Genomic DNA, 8,506 nt, shown 5'->3' on the forward strand with positions numbered 1-8,506 from the left:
TAGGCCTGGAGACTATCAGGGTTGGTGGAGGTCAGCACACAGACTCAGATTTCCCTGGCTTGATAATTTCCTCAGGTGAGGCTCTTACAGGCGCTGAAAGCAAGGCAACTGCAGACTTCTCCAAAGAGGAAAGAGACAACCCTTTGAGACATTCTGTTCCTTCCCAATTTCTTTATTCCTATCCTTACAGATCCAGTCTTTTTCAATCACTACTCCAATTTTCACACAAGAGACTGAGAAGAGCTGTGGATTCAGGTGATATTACTCAACGACCCACTGGATCAAATTCTGTATTTTATTTTGCCCAGCAACTTAAAAAGATAAAAGGTTTTGTGTGTTTATTTGCCCCCCCCCCCCTTTTTTTTCGGTAAGCGCTGCTATAGGAGTTTCTTGTCATTCACTAACTTCAAGCTTTTGGGAACCAACTGAAACAACTCTTTCATCCAATTTTCCTCAATCTCCTAATCCTAGGTTGAGCCTGAGATCCATTGTCTACACCGGGACACTTTGGGAGAGTAAAATGGGTATGCTAAAGAAAATTATGCCGGGATAAGAAGCATAAAATATCCAGGAGATACTGGACATGTAACCCTTCAACTCATGCCCTGTGTATTGTCTCGTGGCGTTAGCCATGTGGTTGCCCAAAGTCTTATCTTCAGTGGATATTTCATTCCAGATGATAATTTGATTCAATCTGAATGAAAAGGTTGCCAGAGCAGCATGCCTTAATACTTGCTTACTTTTATATTTTTTTGTGATAGCAAATTAATTTATTTAGTACTTTTTCCATTCCATATCATCAGGAGGATTGATTTCAACTTTCCTTTTACCTACATCAGACCAGTTGGTACTCAAAACTGTACCACCAGACTCCATAAAAGATTTGTTCATAGCACGTTTCACTTCATCAAAACCATCTGAATAGATCTGCTGAAATAATTTGTTTAAAGCTGCATCTCCCTCCAACTTCTCATTTTTTTCTTCTTCTTTGATCTCACCAACCAATTTATCCCAATTTCTTGTATAATGAGATGATGATGGATATAACTTCTTTACATCTGCTATGAACTGTTTTGGTTTAGGCACATCTCCTTGCCCCTCTAGCTTTTCCCATCTCACAGCCTCTGTCTTTTTCATTTTAATTTCAATCTTGGTTGAAAGTACTTTAAATGTGCTCTGTTCTGGGATTATAGGATGAAGAAGTCTCAGTTGCAAATTGTAATCCTCTCCAGAAGGAAGTTTCACCAAAGCAGACAACTCTTTTTCTGAAAATTCCACATTTACATTATTCTTCTGAACATTCCTGATCACAAGTGTAATGATTACTTGAGATTGTGTTTGATACCAGTCATACTTGATTTTTGACTGATGAGTCCTCTGGGATACACACACCTCAGATTGTGATCCATTCTGGGCCTCTTGACACCTTTTAATCCAGACAGTGAAATCAGGATCTGCACTATCTAATTTCTGTCCTCCTATAAAAGTTTCTAAAGCAGGAGCATAGTTTTTTTCATGGTATTCACATATCCCTTTTCTCACCATAGCAGTGGAATTATTTGGATTAAGTCCAAGAGATTTCTTTGCATCAGCAACAGCATCGCAGTAATTCCCAAGAAGAATGTGACAACAAGCTCTTTGACAATAATATTGAGCATCATCTGGTTTCTGTTCCAAAGCCTTAATCAGCTCCTCTCACGCCGCCTGGGGGTCCTCCTGGATCAGAGCATCTGAGAAGCTCCGGAAAAACTTCTGGGCTCTTGCAGGTTCCGCTGCAGCTGCCGCCATCCCTACAAATTGCTGTTGCTGTTAGAGCAGCTTCCTCCGAGGTTATGAGCTACACCGCCGCCGCCCAACGGGGAATATACTTGCTTACTTTTATTTTAAGTCCAAGCATACCAGATAATCAGTCCTAGATCCCCTTTACTCCCATCAGGATCTATTGCTAGACATTTCCCTATATTCACTCATCTTACCAATTTCTTATCAGTTACAGTATTAGTATCAAATGATACCTAACAGAGGGTGTTGGACTGCCTGGAATCCCATTAAGGAACTCTTTAACTTCAAAGGATGGTATATTCTGGAGTGCCTAGAAGATGTGAGGTAGGGTCATCTACTTTGGTGGCATCTGATACCAACATCAGATCTACCACAAAAATGGCAGAACAGCTCTCATTCAGTTGTATTTTTGACATCTAATTACTATCATGTGTTTTTTTTTCAAAGATTTTATTTATTTATTTGAGAGAGAGAATGAGAGAGAGCACATGAGAGGGAGGAGGGTCAGAGGGAGAAGCAGACTCCCTGCCGAGCAGGGAGCCCGATGCGGGACTCGATCCCGGGACTCCAGGATCATGACCTGAGCCGAAGGCAGTCGCTTAACCAACTGAGCCACCCAGGCGCCCACTATCATGTGTTTTAATGGAACATAGCCTAATTCAAAAAACTTACACAAAGCATTTGCTTTGTACATTAAAGAGGGCATACTCCTAAGTCATATAAATGTGTTTTGGCCAAGGCAATATATCTGTGTAATTTGCAGGCTCAATTGTATGGTTTAGAGCTAAAGCTTTTGTTTTTTTGTTTTTTGTTTTCATTACCTAGAGAAAAAAAGAGTGACTCCAATGTGTACAATAAGAGAATGAAGAACAATGTCAATGGAATCACAAATGGGGCAAAAAGGAATTATTTTCATGCTTTGGAGGACAAGGGAATCGAAACCATTCCTCTGGCTCTAGGACAGGATTTCCTCATCAATAAGTGGAGAATTGGATTCGGTGAATTATTAAGTAACTTCCAGCTCCATTAATTCTATGAATTTATAAAACTCCAGCATGGAAAATGAATGAATAACTAGCTATCACTCAATGTCAGAAAAGGAGAATTATTATAATTAATTAAAATGTATGTGCCTACAAAGCGTAGGGTGTTTTTTGTTTTTGTTTTTCATGCATGCAGGAGAGGTGGGCTGGAGGGAGAAGAGCTGTCAGGCTTATTCCGTGCTTTGGCAGAAGGAAGTCGATGTAGGCGTAGTTCAGGAAATCACTCTGTCACCAGTCTGGAAGGTTCTGAAAAGAGGTGCTTGACAAGAGGGTGAGCATGCTAGAATAGAGGGAACCACCCATATGGACACTACAGATTTCAGTTTGGGTGTGGTGCTTTTGGCTTTTTCCTTTTTGACATGGATCACACCCTTTCCATGCCAACTTGGATCTCAAGTCTTTCCTAGGATGGGATTTTACCATTTGCCACAAGATATACATTTCCTATGTGGTTCTAAGAAACTTTGCTTTGGGAAAATGAACCATGACTCATGTTCCAAATGTTGCACTCCAGAAAATCGAATGATCTTTTCATGTTTCTATTTTGAAAAGTTCTTTGACAATGATTTAAATGGCCCATCTTAGTACCTTTGAAGTCAAATAATTGTGGCCTCTTTTGGATGGAAGCCTTGATACACAGTACATGTTTCCCAGAAACGATGTTTTACAAAAGAAACTAAAGAAAAGAAGTATTTGAAAGCAGATGTCTTACAACTGCTTTGGTGATTTAGGGGCAGACACAGTTCATCTTCTACCATGTTGGCTGTGTGTGTGTGTGTGTGTGTGTGTGTGTGTGTGTGTGTGAACTCTTGGATTTGATTAACGATGATGAAAAACAGTATTATAAGAAAACAAACATAGATTTGCCCTTGGAAAGTCATTCTTATTGAATGGCTCAAAACCTGCTGAACTTACACTTACCAAGCGAAACTCTATGATTTGATGTTCTTTTATTTTGAATCCAGGTTTCCCATTGAAAATGTGGGCTTTGATCTTTATCTGTGACTTGCTCAACGTAGGCCTCAACATGTTCCATTTTGTAAGAAGTTTCTGTGCTCTACTTCTGGAATGAATTTCCCCAGGGCTTCTTAAATGGTTTGTGCTTTAATGCATGATAGTGTAAATTTTTTCAAATTTGATCAATTCCTTTTAAATTTGAATGAGATTCTGCTTTTCTTCCTGTCCTCAGATAACACTATTGACTCACAGTCAGGGGGCATGCACTTGGAGTAGATTTTGTAGCAGTGGTGACGAGAATCCATCCAGACCTGGGCACTCTTAGTCACTTCTTCTTGGGACTAAACGTGTTCCCGTTAGGGTACTGGTGTAGTTTTTAGCTGTAGATCAGAGCGAAACCTGGAAGTTCACACTGGTCGTACTCTTAGCCTGGGTCACCTTGGCACTGTTTTCTGACCAGTAGAATTAACTGACAGCAGACAGTTATTTTCGTCTTTGAAGTAGATCCAGGCTTTTGCTGTCTTGTTTTCTCTTTCCATTTCCTTAGGTTAGAGTTGCTTTATTTGCTGATATTTCCTAGCTTAGGTTGAGTTTCAAGCCAAGGACATTACTGCAAGAGTAGCAAGAATAGAAAATCAATACCATATTGATTGCCTGTGAGAATGATTATGAATAACTTCAGTTTCCTCTTTGTAGTTTTAGGTTCATTGTTCTATCTTCCCCATTTATGGCTCTCCGAGTTTTCATAATGAAAATGTTGTGATTGAATCAAAGACGTGGAAGAAAATTATTTTGTCTGTACAAGTCTATAAATTCTTAAATGGTGTGCTTTAAAAAAAAAAACAATCTTTCATTATGGATATAAAAAGAATTATTTTCCTCTTCAGTTTTTTCATAAGAGAAGTGTCATTTTCCTGGTCACATTTATAATAAAATGGCCATGTTTAGCCTGATCTAAATTAAGGTAAAAATATTTATCTGTTCACAATAATTTTCACTCCATTTTAGTACTAGAAAAAATGTATTGCATGATAATGCATTTATTTTAGATCTAGCATTCCTTCCAAACTTTGAGCATGAGAAAATAATGTTTAGCAAACCTATGAACTTAGAAATGTTTTAAATTTTAAAGAAATCTTAGAGAACTAGGTCAAGCCTTAAGCATTTTTGGACTTAGGAGAATGTAATCTTTAACTGGCAGAAATTGGGGAGGGAGGCAGGGATGGAGGAATCTGCTGGCCTTGGTAGGCTCCTAGAGAAATATCATTCTGCAGATAGAGGGCGGCTTTTGGGGGCTCTTTAAGCTGCAGGGACATTGATCTGGACTTACCTTTGGGAAAGCTGATTTGGAAAAGAACCGGAATCTTGCTGTCATCTTCAATGCTGAATCACTTACACTACTTCGGTTGCAGGCAACAGAAATGACCTTAGCTAATGTAAATGAGAAGCAATTCACTAGAGAGATATAGATATTTCCAAAATCCAGGAAATGCTGAAGACACAGACCTCAGTAAGGCCTGGAATCAGAACACTGTTGGTGATCTGGGTGTCCACTGAAGTCCAGACGCAGGCCTGAAACAGTGTCAACTTATTTGTCATCCCTTCTGTCTTGCCCTTGAGATTCAAATGCTAAGAGAGAGAGACAGAGAGAGGACAATTTGCCTAGCTGGACCTAGGGTGGGCAAGGATCTCTGATGGACGTACTGCTGTGACTTTATTCATGGGGGACGGGGGAGGGGTCTCAAAAGGAAACAGGAAACTATTACCAGAAGGGCAGGAAAAAAACAACAGATCCCTATGGGCAGTATTTTTCTCCCCCTCACATTTTAGGACTTGTCATAATCTTTTGTCTGTCCCTATATCTCATAGCCTTATACTCTTGACACTGACCCCAACTCTTCCCCACCCTGTCCGCTACAGGCTCACCCACAGAAAGGATTTTAAAACTCTACTCCAGCTCTGAGAGGACTGTGCATTGAGTTCTTACTTTGGTCAGGCTACGCCTGGTCGTTTAGTCTAGCATGGGCTCTGCCTCGCTCCTGAGCTCCTGTCATCTTGTTTCTGAGATTCCAGTTCTAGCGACTACGACCTTATCTTATTTCTTGGCTCTGAGTAGGAATAAAACCGTGATGTGCCTTTTGCTAGGCTTGGGTGCTTTCCTTCTGCCTAGTGCCCTGTTCTCTACCAGAAAACTCCCTGGAGCTCTCTATCTGATTCCTTCTAGATTTTCCAGCACCATGCTTCTGGTGCTTCTTCCATCAGAACACTTCTGATATTCCTGGTGGGATCCTGCTGATGCCAACTGTCTGACAAATTTTCTCTCTTTTTTTTAAAAAATACAGAAACACCTCTTTATACAGTTCTGGCTCATCCAGTGTTCCCACTTAATTCTACCTTTTAAATCCGCGTTAGTAAATATTGAATAGATATAAAATCCTAAGGATAATGTATGTGAAGTTTAAAGAAATATCAAATAATGACCTCCAATGTACCTGCCACCCAGTTTAAGAAACAGGAAGCAATGTTCTTCTCTCTTTTTTCCTCATTAGATATTGGTGTTTTATTTATTATTTTTAAATAAATATATTTTTTTAAGTTTTTATTTAAATTCCAGTTAGTAAACATACAGTGTAAGATTAGGTTCAGGTGTACAATATAGTGATTCCGCACTTCTAACACCTGGGGCTCATCACAACAAGTGTGCTTCTTAATCCCCATGACCTATTTCCCCCATCCCCCACCCACCTCCCCATCAGTTTGTTCTCTATGGTTAAGAGTATCTTTGTTTGTTTCCTTCTCTCTCTCTTTTTTCCCTTTGCTCGTTCACTTTGTTCCTTAAATTCCACATGTGAGTGAAATCATATGGTATTTGTCTTTCTCTGACTGAGTTATTTTGCATAGCATTATACTCTCTAGCTCCATCCATGTCATTCCAAATGGCAAGATTTCATACTTTTTTTTTTTTACAGCTGAGTAATATTCTATCGCATGTATGTGTACCACATCTTCTTTGTCCATTCATCAAAGCAGGGAAGAATATCCAATGGGAAAAAGAATGTCTCCCCAACAAATGGTGTTGGAATAACTGGACAGCAACATGCCAAAGAATGAAAATGGACTACTTTCTTACATCATACACAAAAATAAATTCAAAATGGATTAAAGGCCTAAATGTGAGACCTGAAACCATACAAATCCTGGAAAAGAACACAGGCAGTAACCTCTTTGACATCGGCCATAGCGACTTCTTTCTAGGTGTCTCCTCAGGCAAGGGAAACAAAAGCACAAATAAACCATTGGGATGACATCAGAATAAAGACCCTCTGCACAGCGAAGGAAACGATCAACAAAAAAGTCATTCTCTCTTAAAGTAACTCTGTGCCTGACTGGTTAGAACGGGCCCACCCCACCTCTGAGGTCACAGAAACTGTGTGAGACCCTCAGCTCTAATATTGCCAGTGTGATCTTAGGTTACTGCACTTCTCTGAGCCTTAATTTAAGCCTCCTTCATTTAAAGTGGATGACAGCATAGTTAGCACTCATAGACAGAAATGTTCTTTTATCTGAGTGCTCAGTGAGTGTCTAGCACTCTGCCCCTCCTCTTATACTTGCTCCCCGTAGCTGTAACCAACCTGTTGAAACCCACTTTGCCCTGAAGTGGGATGTTCACAGGGAGTTGGACTGGAAATCCTTAAATCCTTTTCCGATGATTACAAGACTGGCCTTAAAGCAGAGCCCAGTGGGGACCTAGGGGTCCTGGTGTGGGAAAGAAGGATACACAGAGGGCCACATTATTTGAGGATTCGTTATCCTCACCCCCTAAGTTACAAGGTTACATACAGAACTCAAGGTAGCATAACAGGAAATTATCCATCCTTAACCTGACCACTGAAACACTGATTCCCTTTAAACATCCCTCCCATCTTAACACCGGTGTTCACGCCAGCCTACTAAATCATCTTTGCTGTGGGTCAGTCTTTGCTGGAACACATGTCTCAATTATACAATTTATTATGCTAGATATTTACTATTTGCTTAAATGTCTTCCTTCACACTAGACAGAGCTCCTCATACGGAGGGATCTTTCTTGCTTGCCTTACGTTGTTATTTCCCTATGCGCAGCACTGTGACTGACTCTTAGTAGGTGTTCAATACATGTTTGTTTCATGAAAGATGGAGAGGCAGGATTCAGCCTACCCAGGCTTTCTTAACATCACTTTGATCTAAAAATAGCAATTAAGTATTACATGTGCAAAAAAAACCAAAACCAAAAACAAAACAGGAGCTCTAAGATTGCCGCTTTGATACTAAGAAGAATCAATAATCAAATTTCACACATGAGTCATGGAAACAAACAATGGCATCGAATTGCCTTTTTGTATAAATTTTAAAACACTTAGCCTGATAGAATAACTTCTATCTTGTTATTCCAACATTAACTACAACCCAGTCGTGATTCTCTGTTTCAGGCTGGCCTTGTCTGTTCCTGAGTGGGCAGGGAGAATACTTTATATTCAGCCAGTAGCAGTGAGAGGGAGGTCTTAATGGGAACACCGAATCTCCCCCGCGGCTACCACCTACACCCTACGTTCCCCACCCCCAGTGTGCTGTCACATTAGGAGTGTGGGGAATGCACTACAATGTTGGCAGACAGAACCACACCCAGAAGTTAGTAAATTTCAGTTTAAATGGTTATGTCCAAGTGAATTGCCACCCATAGTTGA

General features: G+C 40.1%; 1 pseudogene; it reads right to left on the reverse strand.

Annotated features, from left to right (window-relative positions):
- Window positions 1-755: 755 nt before the first annotated feature.
- On the reverse strand, window positions 756-1,788 carry LOC118017167 (annotated as a pseudogene).
- Between the last annotated feature and the right edge of the window lie 6,718 nt (window positions 1,789-8,506).

This window comes from Mirounga leonina, unplaced genomic scaffold (genome assembly GCF_011800145.1).
Source record: "Mirounga leonina isolate KUSES-001 unplaced genomic scaffold, KU_Mleo_1.0 Mir_168, whole genome shotgun sequence".
NCBI classification, from domain to species: Eukaryota; Metazoa; Chordata; class Mammalia; order Carnivora; family Phocidae; genus Mirounga; species Mirounga leonina.